The sequence below is a fragment of the Salvelinus sp. IW2-2015 genome, linkage group LG25 (genome assembly GCF_002910315.2).
Source record: "Salvelinus sp. IW2-2015 linkage group LG25, ASM291031v2, whole genome shotgun sequence".
In the NCBI taxonomy this organism is placed as follows: domain Eukaryota; kingdom Metazoa; phylum Chordata; class Actinopteri; order Salmoniformes; family Salmonidae; genus Salvelinus; species Salvelinus sp. IW2-2015.
The window spans coordinates 7,310,351-7,326,271 of NC_036865.1; the positions used below are offsets into that span (position 1 = coordinate 7,310,351).

Genomic DNA, 15,921 nt, shown 5'->3' on the forward strand with positions numbered 1-15,921 from the left:
GCTGGTCATCTGTTATATGTAGGCTATAGCTGAGGTATAGACCTCTATCTGAAAATCACTAACAAACCACTACTACACATTATAACTTAGCCTACTTTACATAATATAACATCTCTTACTTGATGCAAAAAACCTTTCTGAATGGATCAAAGATTTCCCCCTCAGATCAATCATGTCCGTTTTTGCCCTTCTGTCTACATTCTCAGAAACGTTTAGAAAAGAACAGATTGAAAGACAATAAATAGCCTACTGTTAGTGAATACAAATAAGTGTGAGACATGGCCTTGTGTTGCTGTACTGTCTATAACTACCTTAACAAACAGTGACTTATTATTATTATTGACAGTTACCATGGAGATTAAATGTCACAACTACATGTTCATGTGATTGCATTAAATCACCTGACTGTTTCGATATGTCTGTTATTTCTCAAAGAGATAATGAATAAATGAGAACAACTGACATTCAAGAATTAGTTGTCAATGTGTTAACCACAACCAACATGCTGGATCTCTGTTTATAGGGGACAGTGCTCTAAAATGAGTCTCTCTGGAGAGAGAGAAGAGGGGGGCCCTGCCTCTAAAATGCATCTCTCTGGGGGACATGACACCAAAGCTAAGAGGTAAGATGACAATTTTATGAAGAATTTATTATGTTAATTTCCAAAATAAATAGCCATCTTAAAACTTCTTATGGCTGCAATCCCATTAACGGGATGATATGACAACAGCCAGTGAAAGTGCAGGGCGCCAAATTCAAACAGAAATCTCATAATTAGAATTCCTCAAACAAACATGTATCTTATACCATTTTAAAGGTGATCTTGTTGTTAATCCCACCAAAGTGTCTGATTTCAAATAGGCTTTACAATACATATATGATTTGTTCGATAAAGTTAATATTTATATCCAAAAACCTCAGTTTACATTGGCGCCATGTTCAGAAATGCCTCCAAAATATCCTGAGAAATTGCAGAGCCACGTCAAATAACATAAATACTCATCATAAACTTTGATGAAAGATACATGTTTTACATAGAATTAAAGATACACTTGTTCTTAATGCAACCGCTGTGTCAGATTTCAAAAAACTTTACGGAAAAAGCAAACCACGCAATAATATGAGACGGCGCTCAGAAAAAAATAACAATTATCCGCCATGTTGGATTCAACAGAAATCAAAAATAACATTATAAATATTCCCTACCTTTGGTGATCTTCATCAGAATGCACAGAATGCACTCCCAGAATCCTAGTTCCACAATAACTATGTTTTGTTCGATAATGTCCATTATTTATGTCCAAGTAGCTACTTTTGTTAGCACGTTTAACAACATCCAAAGTCGGACGAACCTTCAAAAGTTAATATTACAGGTCGAAGAAACTTGTCAACTAGTATAGATCAATCTTTAGGATGTTTTATCATAAATATCAATAAGTTCCAACCGGAGAATTCCTTTGTCTGTAGAGAAGCAATGGAATGCAGGTCGCTATCATGTGAAATGCGCGTGACCAGCCCTGGCCACTACGCAGACACTGACTCAAACAGCCCCCATCCAGCTCCACATCACAGTAGAAGCCTTATTCAAGGTTCTACAGACTGTTGCATCTAGTGGAAACCGTAGCAAGTGCAACAGATCCAAATCCCACTGTGTATTCAATAAGGGCTGGTTGAAATCAACTAACCTCAGATTTTCCACTTCCTGTTTTGGATTTCTTCTCAGGTTTTTGCCTGCCATATGAGTTCTGTTATCTCACAGACATCATTCAAACAGTTTAGAAACTTCAGAGATGTTTCTATCCAATACTAATAAACTACATATATTACTGGGATTGAGGAGCAGGCCGATTAACTCTGGCACCTCTGGGCACTTTCATCCAAGCTACTCAATACTGCCTCCTGCAGCCATAAAGAGTTTTTTACGATGAATGCACTTTGTAATCTCTTCTGGATAAGAGCATTGCTAAATCAGGGTTTTCAATCCGGGGTCTGAGGAGGTACTGCAGGGGTTCTCAATCCGGGGTCTGTTTAGGTACTGCAGGGGTTCTCAATCCGGGGTCTGTGGAGTTACTGCAGGGGTTCCACGGCACCCTGACTGTACTCGTTGCAATTTTTGCATAACACGAACACCTAGCCTACTCTTAATTATTGCCTAATATATTAGAAAGCACTTTTTTAACCATTTCTGATCGTTGTTACAAGCAGAATTTTGACAATATTACCGTTATATCAACACACTCTTCACACCCGTTTAACAACTCTAAATAGCAGGCATCAAGTCCCTTGCCAATAATGTTGCCTACGACGTTGCATACAATGTTAATTTTCATCAAACACATATTACACCCTAGACGCCTTCAATTGCCCAATTTAGAATTATTTTTTAACAATGTGATGTTGCGCTCCAAAGGGACAACTTGAAATAACATGATGTAGATAATTAAATAATCAAAAGAAAAACATGTTTATTTTACACTCTTAGAAAATAAGGTTCCTTATAGAACCAAAAAGGCTTCTATCACTTCCTTAATATATGGAACCACTAAAAGTTATATATATTTTTGGGTTCAGTGAAGAAAAACCTCTAGAGTTCTGATCAAAAAAGGTTAATGTTTTGAGGATGTGAACCCAGCATCCCTCCAGTGGTCAGATATACAGTATTCCCCCTTTTTTTCCCCCAGCGCCCGGCCCAGGATTTCAACCTGCCACCTTTCGGCCATAGGTCATACTCCCGCCACAGCTCCAACTCCTTAGCCGCTGGGCGAAAACCTGAGTTAATCTTCAGAAATAAGCATGAGTTAATCTACCAAAATGAAGACAAAATGCTATGCAGACATACATGGTCTCACTTTATACATAATTATTATACATAAATCATTGCCAAAAGCACAATACATACTGTTTCATGTAGGTCTATTTTATTTAAGGCTTGATCATATAGAAATATAAAAACATAATTTAACTACAATGCAATTACATGTGGCTCAGGAACCACTGTGTCACGATCGTGTGGAGGAGAGACGGACCAAAACGCAGCATGTGGAAAATAAGCCATCTTCTTTTATTATAACGACGAAGATGAACATGAAACGAAATACTATACAAAAAACAAAACAACCGTGACGCTACAAACGTTGTGCACATACACACAGGCTACAAACGTTCAACATAGACAATTCCCCACAAACAGCTAAAGCCTATGGTTACCTTAAATATGGCTCCCAATCAGAGACAACAATAACCAGCTGTCTCTAATTGAGACCCAATTCAGGCAACCATAGACTTTCCTAGATACCTACACTCAACCATAGACACAGCTAGACTACTATACTAAACATAAACCCAACTACTCTAATAAACCCCCCAAACCTTACAACCACCCTAGACACTACAAAAAACACAAACATTCCCCATGTCACACCCTGACCTAACTAAAATAATAAAGAAAACAAAGAATACTAAGGCCAGGGCGTGACACACTGACTCGCTGCATTATTCTATAGTATTATCAAGACACCTGCTGTGAACTCTTAACTACTTAGGACAGCTCACGAGGTGTCCTGAATATCTGCTGACTAGGTGGGACCAGAGACTTCATGCATAGCTTTAATTTATACCCATAAGTGTAAAATGTCTTTATTCTCAGCACTTATATGACCAATTTTGTACATTGAGAAGCTTTGTGGATATGGGCCCAGATCTCAAAATATTGTGATAAAAAAACGTAGAATGTTAGTTTAACATAATAATACAAAATTAATATTACTCATGTAACCCACTGTAAAGACTGGGTTTAGTTGATTGTGTTGCACTGCTCATGTCCGCGTTCTGGAACTGTCCGCGTCCCCGTACAGAACTGCCCGCGTCCACGTACGGTGTGGCGCCAAGGATATTGTCTGGTTACGAGCAGAGTGGGCTGAGGTGATCTTGGGGAACAACGACAGAGTTTGTTACAGTGTTGAGACACCGAAGTTTATTGTTTAATTTGCTTTTTTCTTTACGGTCAGGGACAGTATGAGTGTGGCCAAATCCTTTTCACTCTCTATCCTTGCTTCATTTTGTGGTTCACCATCATCGAAAGGAGGGACAGACGAAAGACCTGCTAGCTAGCCAAGCTATTCGGTACAGCTCGGTAAGCTAGCTAGCTACTCTACCAGCAGCATCCTAGTTATCCAAGCTAGTCGGTACAGCTAGGTAAGCTAGCTAGCTACTCTACCAGCAGCATCCCAGTTATCCTAGCTAGTCGGTACAGCTAGGTAAGCTACTCTAACAGCAGCATCCTAGTTATCCTAGCTACCACTACATCATCACCGACTGCCTGCATTTCTTGTGGACCGATGGAGCTCCCCGGTTGATTCTTCCGCCTGTTAAATCCTGTGGAGGGCTTCTCCCTCTCTCGTTGACAGATGTTGGCTGCCTCTCAGTGGCGGTTCTAGACCATTTCAACTGGGGGGGGGGCAACCTGGGGCCAGTTGTACTGTTAGAGGGGCCAGTTACATTAGACGTTATTGTTGTCATATCATTTTCTTCACTGCATTGCAGCCATTAGCAGGCAAAAGACCATGTTCATAATCATTCAACTATTTATTTGACCTATTCTATTTGCATTTCCATTATACTTTTCATTTGCATTACATATTCAGTATCAGGTCACATCAACTGTATTTTCCAGTTTTTTGTGTTTTTTTTGCAAAAAGATCAGCAAATTCATCTAGACTCAAGGCTTTTGCCCTCCTTGACTCAATACTTAATACACCTAAATTGCTTAATCTGTCATCTGACATTGTGGACCTGAGATACATTTTAACCAGCTTTAGCGCAGAAGAACTCTGTTCACAAGAAGCAGTACTAACAGGGATTGAAACAGCTATCTTGCACAGTTTAAAGAGCTCAAAGAAAACGTCTTTATAAGGCTCAATGAATAATGCCAGCTCTACTACACTGGAGGGTCTCTGCATGCCACTCTGTATTTTCCCTTCTAAATTCTTCTGAACTGATGTAGTTCATGCCCCAAGTCCTCAATATTTGATTCATACATGGAAATGGAAACAGTGACTTCTCTTTGAGAAACACATCACTGGTAGGGTTTAGAGTTTGGCATTCATTATGTCACAGTTTTTGCTAGGAAACCTTCTGTTAAGCTCATTGAGCAGGGTAGAAAACGGTACGAAAGTGCCTTTTTCTTGTTCTGAATCTGACCTCTGACCCACTGTACTGAGTACACAGTCTCCATTAAATTGAGAGCTTAGCTTTTTTGGTCGTTTTGTAGGGGGATGTATTGCAGTATCACATTGCTCAGCTGTGTTCAACACTTCATTCCATAGGTCATCAAAAAATGATTCATCCCTGTAGTCATTCAAAGTTTGAACTAAGGCTTCAACTAAATCAACAGCCTTTGACAGGTCAAGAGATGAAGACTGTAGCATATCTGATAGAAATGTTTCTTCTACAAACACTTTATGGTGTGTAACAAGGCACACAATGAATTGTACATCTATCTGTGCAAGCCGACCTCATGCCTCAACAGATCTCTCACCATTGTGTTCTTGGACTATGTCTTGCAGGACTCGCTTAATGGCAGGTAATCTATCCATAATAGTATGTAGAGCCATATATCGACATGCCCAGCGAGTGTCACTTAGTCTCTGAAGCTCTCTAGGTGCACCTGGGTACATCTCTTTTTGTATGCTAAGCCATTTTTGATGCACATATGACCCAGATGTGAAGACGTAAAGTCTTTCTAGTAAGGAGAAGAACTGTCCTACCTCAGGGACAGCTTTGACTGTATCCACTAAAACTAAGTTTAGACAGTGTGCACTGCAGTGGATGTAAAAGGCTTTGCTTGTTCTTTAATGCGTGCCTGGACGCCTGAATGCTTGCCACTCATAACAGAAGCACCGTCATATGCTTGGCCTACTAGGTTGTTTTTGTATTCAAGACTATGACTTTCTAATATGTGTCTGATTTTGTCAGTAAGCCATGCTGCATCTAGTCGATCAGCCGATTCAAAGTGGAGAACGCTCTCATGCTCCTCTGAAATAGTACCTGAGTACTAGAGATATCTGCTCCTTTTTTTTTTACATCTTTTGTTTCGTCTGCCATTATGCTAAAGACCTCATTGTCTTTCACTTCTTCTATCATTTTTGTTCAAACCATGTCTGCCAAACAACTCATTCTGAATCCCTTTGCTTGTATATTTTGCATTATGAACGGAAGTCAACTTTTTTTCACTTGTGTCATGCTTAGCTATTGTTTTTTAGGATTGCCATGACGTTCCCTTTATTATCTGACTCTGCAGACTCATCGTGCCCTCTTTGTGCAATGTTTTGTGTGGCTGTAAGTAGTAGTACTTTACCTATTGTTTTAATATAGTCCCGATTTTCTTGAACCTGTTTGTTGTGTTCATTGTTTTGGGCATTTATCAGTGTTGCATTACTTTTTACAGCCTTCTGATAGTCTCTCCATGTAATCATTGCTTCCTTGTGCTGCTCAGACCTTGCAGGAACTGCAAATCCCCCTCTTTGTAAGTTGCCTTCTTCCAGTTGTTAAAACCCAAATGTGAATCAACTACAGTCTCTGAGACTTTGGGAGMGCTAAAATGCCTGCAGGCGTAACAAAACACAGTCTGATTAAAAAAAATATTCAAGCCAGGGGTGGATATGGTACCAGGCCGCCTTGAAGCTCCTCCTCCGGTCCCCCATCAGAGTTCTTGGGTATATGTTCATTATTGGCTGCACCGGTGGTTCCTCCCGGGATTTGCTGATATCTGCCAAAGAAAAATATATATAATTAAAGGTATCTATTTGGGTAATTTTAGATATACCATTGCCATCAGGCAACTTCTGAAATCCATCTGATATCTATATCACAAGCCCAATAGCATGTTAAATAAGAATTCATTTCAATCACAAACCGAATCATTTCTATACACCATATAAACTGACTAATTGCACTGCTTCACAAGTAACCACAGATTTATTCAACATCACATTGTAATGCATTTAATACAAATACAACATATTAACAATTTTACTCACCTCTATATTTCCTTCTTTGTGCTTGAACTATAATATTAGTGCGGAATTTCTTACAACTTCTGAATAGACAAAAACTTGCAGATGCATGTGGTACGATACTGTTGTGTTCCCCCTAAAGCCGCCCCTCTATAAAATGCGTGGGTGCTCCTCTCTTCACTAGATGGACGGTAACTTTAGTGTTTAACCCCTCTGTGTCCAAGGACCAAACTTTTGAATATTATTTTCAGGGCGCCTCAAGTAGGCTGGACAGATTACATTAAAAAAGAAAAATTCTGATGAAAGCTAGTTCATGCATCGGCCATGGAGCCCAGTTTCATGACATTACCTTATAACACTATCTTATGTCTCTAGTTATGAATAATCGCTAAAGAAAACTGTCCTTATTTCAAGGTAATTTTTCACCTTGCCAGCTCCTATTAGTTCTATTGAGCACCAACTCACCTTCTGAACTTTCTATTCCCAGCTCAATGTTCTGCATCACAATGTCAGCTTCGATATTGTTATCATTGAGACCGGCCTACGTTCACCTTGTAGGCTTAACTCAGGTAACTTATTACTACTACTAGTTTGTGAGCGCTATCCCTGTTCGCTTGGGTACATGTTGTGGTGACCCACAGTCCTAAACGTTAAACATTTTCTGGTCATAGTTAACCATATTTGTTTTCAGTAAAAGGTATACAACCTAAACAAAAAACATGTCCCTGTCCTCTTTTTCAAGATGTGGCCAATTTAAAAAGCCATAAGACATTTTTTAATTAAGAAATAACCCTTTTTTGACTACTTGTTGTTTCTAAATGGCTGCTGGGTAATTTGATATGCATCGAATCTTTGTTCATAGGCATCAAATTGAGCGAATGCTGCGCAGGTTCACTGAGTTGCAAACCAAATGGACAGGTCTAGCTCATTGATTTGTAGATCTGACGCAGTTGCAAATGTCGCGAATGAGTTATGTAGTACCCACAGAAAGCCACAGGGAGGAGCAAGAGAGCTATAAACCCATACAGTTTTTTTTGTCTTGAATACCCTAAACCTAACAATCAATTAAATGTATTTATAAAGCCCTTTTTACATCAGCAGATGATACGGAAACTCTAACCCTATGTATGACCTATTTTAGCCTTAACCCCTAACCCTGATTCTAGGGTAGGGTAGCCTAGAACACTTTTAGAAACTATTTTAGTAATAATATTTTAGTAATAATTTGATCTTAGTAAATACAATTGTAGTACGAAATAATGTTTTGATTATTTTGTTAATCAAAACCTGTCTAAGCATTTAGCTTTTTTGTTTTGTTATTTGATTATATTTATTATTGCAAGGCAGAACACTTGATAAACAAGACATGTTTTTCAAATGTGGTTTGAACTGGCTGACCTAGTAACATCTATGTGAAAGTCCAGCAATTGGCTTGGGATAGGTGGGGCAGGTTTGAGACTGATCTAAGGAATTAATGAGAAAAATACACTTTATTTTTCAGCTGCCTCACAGATATCTGTACGTGAATTAATAACTTTTAATTGCTAAATATTTCCAATAGATGGAAGCATAAGACCACGAAGCATCAGTTACAGGCTACAAGCAGCAATATGATTGACATAAAATAGCATTGAAACCACAGACTATATGTCCCATGATTTTCTACAATGGTCACTCATTACTTTAATGTTAGCTATATATCTCGTATTAGGGCTGTGTTGCTTTTGGGAGAGCAAAAATATAGTGACTATAGCAGGTATTGAACCCCGGGTAAATTATCACAAGTCAGAACCTCAACCTTAGTATACATGCGTTATAAAAAACATCTTAATATCTGATATTGCGAGTAAACAACCTCGGAATAGAAAAGACAAGAGTGCGTCTTCCAGCCCACCAATAAATTACAATCATACATGAATAATCCCTGGTAGGATTCTTACCTTGCAGCCTGAATTCAAAACCAGAACATGTCAAGTCAGTGAGATGTTCCTTTGTGCTGAGACAGAAACAATGGGAATGGTTTATTCACCTCCCCAATGTCAGGAACCTTTGTGTAATTTCTGTTACTGATTAATGAAGGATTCCATCATTTCTGTTAAAGTTTAGTGGCACTGACCCCATGTCAGCATCATCAGAAAACCAGTTTAACCTGTTTACCAGAAAAGCCAGGGGTTTATAATAACATCACTGTGTAGCTATCACTTTCCTTGGTGGAATGTTATTCATATTTTATCATTATTACCTGGAGTCCTTTCCTGCAGTCAGATTACCTAGTGGCCTCATGGTGGAATGTTATTCATCATTTTAATAATTTTATAATTAACGTAATACATTTTTTTAGGCCGAAAATCCGGTGTTTCTCTGCCAAATGGTTTTGTTATATTTCAGTCTTCTGTGATGTATATAAAGTGTCATATTGGGATGCAACTCAACATGTAATCCATTTCAAATCCATATCTGACATGGTAAAGGTGTCTTCTTGTTTTTAAGCCCATAACCATGTATGTGAGGTGTACACCTTTGTTTCAAAATAGATTTGTTTAAGACTTCCAACAAACACTGTGTGACCCTGATTCAGTCCACTGCATTTCAAGGTTAATCATTAACAACAAACACTGTGTGACCCTGATTCAGTCCACTGCATTTCAAGGTTAATCATTAAAAACAACACCGTATGAACAACTAGCCGTCTCCAGGACCAGTGATTCAAGTCTGAGGCTCTGTCCCAAGTGGCACCCTATTCCCGAAATAGTGCACTACTTGACCAGAGCCCTATGGCACCCTATTCCCTATATAGTGCACTACTTGACCAGAGCCCTATGGCACCCTATTCCCTATATAGTGCCCTACTTGACCAGAGCCCTATGGCACCCTATTCCCTATATAGTGCACTACTTGACCAGAGCCAATAGTAATGCAGTATAGAGTGCAATTTGAGGAGGCAGACTGAGTTCCTGCCCTCCAGGACACCTACACCACCCGATGTCACAGGAAGGCCAAAAAGATCATCATGGACAACAACCACCCGAGCCACTGCCTGTTTACCCCGCTATCATCCAGAAGAAGGGGTACAGGTACAGGTTCATCAAAGCTGGGACCGAGAGACTGAAAAACAGCTTCTATCTCAAGGTCATCAGACTGTTAAACAGACATTATTAACATTGAGTGGCTGCTGCCAACATACTGACTCAAATCTCTAGCCACATTAATAATTAATAATTTGATGTAATAAATGTATCACTAGTCACTTAAACAATGCCACTTTATATAATGTTCTGTGGAGAGGTAAATACCTGTCTATTTATGGAAAACTGCCCTGGTCTGTGGAGAGGTAAATACCTGTCTATTTATGGAAAACTGCCCTGATCTGTGGAGAGGAAAATACCTGTCTATTTATGGAAAACTGCCCTGATCTGTGGAGAGGTAAATACCTGTCTATTAATGAAAAACTGCCCTGATTAACCCCTTAATCTTCTCTCAGTTTATGATGCTGCTGTTCCTGATGACTTGTTTTTCAAATCATATGAGCAACAAATATCTCGCTTTATCTGGGACGCTAAACCAGACAAAATAAAGTGTGACTATCTATATAATGAATATGAATTGGGTGGGTTAAGATTATTAAATATAACAGCCCTAAACCTCTCTCTAAAAGCTTCACTTATTCAACAGTTTTACTTGAACCCTAAATGGTTCTCCAGTAGATTAATAAGAAAAGCTCATCCATTGTTTAAAAATGGCCTTTTTGTCTTTGTGCAGATTGCCGTGTCTCATTTTCAATTAATTGAGAATCTTTCTTTTTAAAACCAGCATTGCAGAGCTACAATTTTAATTTCACCCCCCTGAAAAGATAGAACAAATATTACAACAAATATTATGGCTGAACTCAAATGTGCTGGTTGATAAAATACCTGTATTTATGGGAAGATTATTTTGTTCTTAAATGATATTGTAAATTGGTATGGGTATACAGTAGTTATGTTCTTCATGGGTTATCAGATATTGTACGGGAAGGTCTGTTTCAATCCGGAGCTAAACCAATTGATTACAGCATTACCTGAATGCACCAAAATGGAGGAGGTTTGGAACTGGTCCTGTCTGCCAAATATAACAGGATAAAACTGGCAAGAGGGAATAACAATGTTAAATAGGAAAGTTACTAGTTTCATTTGAGGACCAGCGATGTTGACAACTGTGCCATACACGAATTGCAAAAATAGTTGGGGAAGCAGGATTTGTTGATGTACCGAATTCCATGGTAAAGGGTGTAACTGAGTTAATATATAAAACAATAGCAAGATTCAAGACTTCGTGCTTTTGCTAAAATTATTATCGTAAAATTCTTGCGCAACATACAAAATGTTTGAATATTGGGGCTAAAATCATCCGAATGCTCTTGCAGATTTGTTGTGGGATACCAGAATCAAGTAGACATTTATTTTGGTATTGGCCTTCAGTGCTGTTTCTGGTCTAGGTTTCAAGGAATGGCTTGAAGAATCTATAGCATTGTCTAACAATTCGACCGTAGAAATAGTACTGTAGGAGATCTGGAGAGACCGGGTTCAGTCATTTACTGAAATTTACTAATGCGCTTAGTTAAAAGTATTTATTTCACACGAAGTGTAGATTCTATTCGATTAGATAAGATTGAAGATTGTCGTTCACATCAAGTAAATAGTTAAAGATATGTGTTGCGTAGAAACACGAAGTGGGTGGCCAGAGAGATAGATGGATGGTTTTGGGGAAGCTGTGGGTTTGGTAATGTGGAATTGAGACAAGTGGGAGTGGAGTTGCTGTGGTGAAGAGAGAGAATGATGGTGCCAAAGGAACAAAGTCAAAATAAAACATAATAAAAGTACATTTGAATGACACACCAACGTGGCAGTGTTTTTTACAACAATGCTGGTTTGGCTGAGACGATGACCGTGCCGGTGTTTGTACACATGCATATCCACAATCTCATTCAAACTAAACACCTACAGAACACACACATCCTCACCTGTAATAGTGAGCAGATGCAACACAACATAATACAGTTGGAAATGCTGTTATGGATTTCAAGTTGTCCTTGATGTTCCTTTGTTTGAAATGTATTATTATTATTATTATTTTTTTGGCGATTGTTGTTTTCTGTGTTCTTCTGTCTTTTCCTGTTGTCGTCTTTAGTTCTTCTTGGTTGTTTGATTGCATTGGGGGTTCTTGTGTTGATGCACATGGGGGTTTGTTGGTTGTTGATGTTGGGGGGTTCTTGTTTGTTGTGCATGTGATGGGGTTCTTGGTTGTTGATGCATTAGGGGGGTGTCTTTTGGTTGTTGGTGCATTGGGGTTCTTGGTTTGTTGGTGCATTGGGGGTTAGTGGTTTTGTTTCTTTCTTCTTTCTTTTGTCTTCGCCCCTTCTACTCTTGCCTTCTTCAATGCTCTGTTTAGTGTATTGTTGTTGGGTGCATTGGGGGGTTTTGAGGGTGGGGTTCATTCTCTTGGTTGTTGGTTGCATGGGGGGGGGAATTGTGATTTGAATCTGTATTTTTTCTTTTTTTTCCTCTCGGGGTGGTGGGAGTGTTGGTCGGTAGGTAGGACAGTATGTGGACATGTGAGGGGTCTGGAATGGTTGAGGCAGCTTGTGGAATATGGTGGGAGGGGTCTGGAATGGTTGAGACAGCTATGTGGGGTAACTGTGGCGGGACTCTTTTGCGAGGGTTCGGGTTTCAAAGATTGTGATATAGAGATCAAAAGGAAAGTATGACATACTTTTTAGCATCACTGTATCATGCCAACACCGCACGCCTCACACATATAGGGAATGTCTCTCGTTTGCAGAAAGACTGATACATGTTTGATAGTGGTCTTGATGGCTGTATCTGTTTTTCTTCATGTTCTAATATTTTAATGTTTCCCCTCCTTTGTGTTTTGTGTATAATGAAAAGAGTAATTAGTAAAGATAATTGTATATATATATAGCGACGGTACGCTACTCATGTAGTCACTCAGACGCAGACTGCGATGGAGCTGATGGTGGGAACAGTGTACATTAGTTTGTTGCTAGCAGCTCTCTATATAGATGCGCAAATGAATCATACTAATTGTCCGTTAGCGTAAGTGGAGCAACCAATCAGCTTCTATTAGTGTCTGATAAAATGGGATTGGAACACCGATACAATTATGGTGTCACATCAAGCTAAAGCCCTCATATTTATCATGGTTCAATGATAATTAGTTCTATCCGTGGTGAGTGCCAATCCTTGACCCTCTATATAGTCAATTTGATAACAGTCATCTTGCGTGTCCACTTATATATGCTACCTCGGAATTCAGATGGCTGGATATGATAACATAGTTCGTTTATGGGGTCTACCGCACATTATGCACCTCCTACTTTGTCAATATAGTGATCACACAGTCTATTATTGCGTGTCCTCCACATTGCTCGCTCTATTACGAATTAAGACATAACTATAAGCACGCTCTCAATCATTGGTGTACCACTACGACCACAAACTACGCTAGAGCTGATGTGGATGCTTCCTATATATTGGTAGACGCCGTAGTAAGTCACTGTTCACTGCCGTCTTCGGACCACGGAAGTCGTAAGGCTGATGAAGGGTATCGGACCAAGGTCACGCGAGTAGATTGAGGATGTGTTCGAGGGAATAGAGAGGGTGGAAAGAGTGGGAGAGGTAGAAGATGATCTGTGACTTTGATCTTATACATCAGAGAACACCACTAGAATAACACTGAAATAAAAAAAAAAATCACAAGACGGAAGTGCAGAAACCAAGATACACGAGTAACCCAAGTGTAGCTTGAGAAAAACCAACTACACGGGAATGACACTGCATCCGCAAGAACTATTATAGAGATCACGGTTAGTAAAAAAACAACCAGCTCTCAGCTCAATGAAGTATGTACTAGTCTCGCAATCAGAGACAACGATTGCACAGCTGTGACATCTCTGATTTTAGAGCGCAACTTCGATACAGGCCCAGACGACAATAAATCCCAACAAACTATAGATATCAACCTAACACAACCATATAGCATTAACTCACTCCGAGCTACTCAACGATCATCGCATCGTAGAGACAGCATCACAATATTTCGATAGTGCACTCAAGAACATATAGGAAAATAGCAGGTACTAGGGAACGTGCACAAGTGCAATCTTTGTGAATATCGTATATAAACGGATTTCCTATTCAGTATTATTTTTGTGAATTACCTTTGTTCATGCCTCTTTATCATACTAGGCTTATCATGCAGCGGATAAGATACAGACTACGTCGGTGGAGAGGGCAATTTAACTCGTTAAATCCGCGGTGGTATAAACCACTATGTGAGGCCAGACTTTTGAAAGAAGGAAATTTTGATACAGATACATATCGCTCTCTTCGGAGTGAGTTTCAGCTGTTATTCTAGCTATAGTTATAGAATAGACGACAAGATACTCTAGGCTCTATGGCGCTGTTGTACGTGGATGTAGTTTAGATTAGGTATTGCGTTGTCTGCATATCGTCGTAGTCTCGTTGGATCTACTCATGAGCGTAGATAATAGATTTATTATTGTTTCTGATGCATTAGTTGCATCTGTCGATCCGTGAGATGCTGCTCACGATAACCCACTATCCTTGAGGTCCCACGTACACTTCTAGCACGCATACATCACGGTATGTCTATTGAGGACTGCAGTATAGAGCCTTCTCAGGTCTCGCCAGATAGACCTCTGTAGACTGCAGCTGTCAACAACTAAAACTGTGGCAATCCTGCGAGAGAGCAGAGAAAAGAAGACCTAGGGTGGGAAGTAGAGATCATCTAGAAGGTACCTAGTGCCTATTGAGCGTGAGGACAGGTAGTATTCCTCCCCCATGCTGTCAGGCAGGACCTCAGAAGTATAGTTGTGAGGGACCCTTGGGGAAGTCCTTGCATAGGTTCACTATTGGTGCGAAACTTCTCAGGATTTGCTCACTTCATTCAAGAGGTATATTATGAGGGGACGTTGGGGTTACCGTCTCGCGCAGCTTCTCTTCGGTTGGCTCCCATGCAAGCATAATTAGGGAGTACGACATAGATCTTGGAGTGCTGGGGAGGTTTCAATCGTCGTAAATTAGGCATACGGGAGGGAGACATTTCGATAACGATGTCACAATTAGACCGAGTCCACATGTAGCATCTACAGTTACATCAGACTATCAAATTTTACGCTTTTGAAACAACTTGACTTATTTATATTAATTAGAAATTAATCGGTCGTTGTATCATGCTGGACTATTATCATATGTATCTATTCCCTTTTATGTCAAGGTCGCGAGATATCTGGCTGATCATTCAGGAAAGAGAGCTGCTATATTAACAGATACTCCGGCCACTAACTTTACATAGGTTGATGGGAATTGACTTCGGTGGTTAGAGCTGTCCTCAGCTCTGCAGACTATTTATTCTTTATTCTCCGATCTCACTTCAATAACAATATTGGCACGACGCGCTTATTGAGAAAAGTCGAATGAGATAGGTGCCAAATGGAAGATAATTGTTTGTTATAGAGAGTCACATTAGAGAGGGACATATTGAGCAGGTTTTCTCGAGTCTGCTCACGTTCTTTCTTCTGGTAGGGCAATCAGTTTAGATACCGCTTTGTAAGGTCGCACTGGTGCTGTTCTCTCATGGTAACTTAGTCTGTTAGGTATGTGTGAATCGCTATAATTGAGGGACAGATTTCATAAAAGGAAGGTATAGTTGATTTGGAGTGAAAGGGTGTTTTTCACAGTAGAGTGATCATCAGTCTGAGGAAAGAGTATACAGTGAGTTGTGTGACACGTTTTAGTTCGAGATTCTAGATTGTGGTTGATTCTTTCTATTTCGATTCGGCGAATTGATTTTTTTGTCTGATTCGGGGGAGTAAGGACACATTGTGATT

At 39.6% G+C, this 15,921-nt stretch overlaps 1 long non-coding RNA gene across 2 annotated transcripts; it reads right to left on the minus strand.

Annotated features, from left to right (window-relative positions):
• Positions 1 to 2,708: 2,708 nt before the first annotated feature.
• LOC111951666 (uncharacterized) lies at positions 2,709 to 9,140 on the minus strand. 2 transcript variants are annotated; one of them, XR_011474057.1, is made up of 3 exons: positions 8,954 to 9,095; positions 3,780 to 6,766; positions 2,709 to 2,779 (listed from the first exon to the last, which is right to left on the minus strand). It is a non-coding gene; the product is annotated as an uncharacterized lncRNA (long non-coding RNA). The 2 variants fall into 2 exon arrangements; XR_011474056.1 differs by lacking the exon at positions 2,709 to 2,779 and having other exon boundaries at positions 3,041 to 6,766; positions 8,954 to 9,140.
• Positions 9,141 to 15,921: the final 6,781 nt, after the last annotated feature.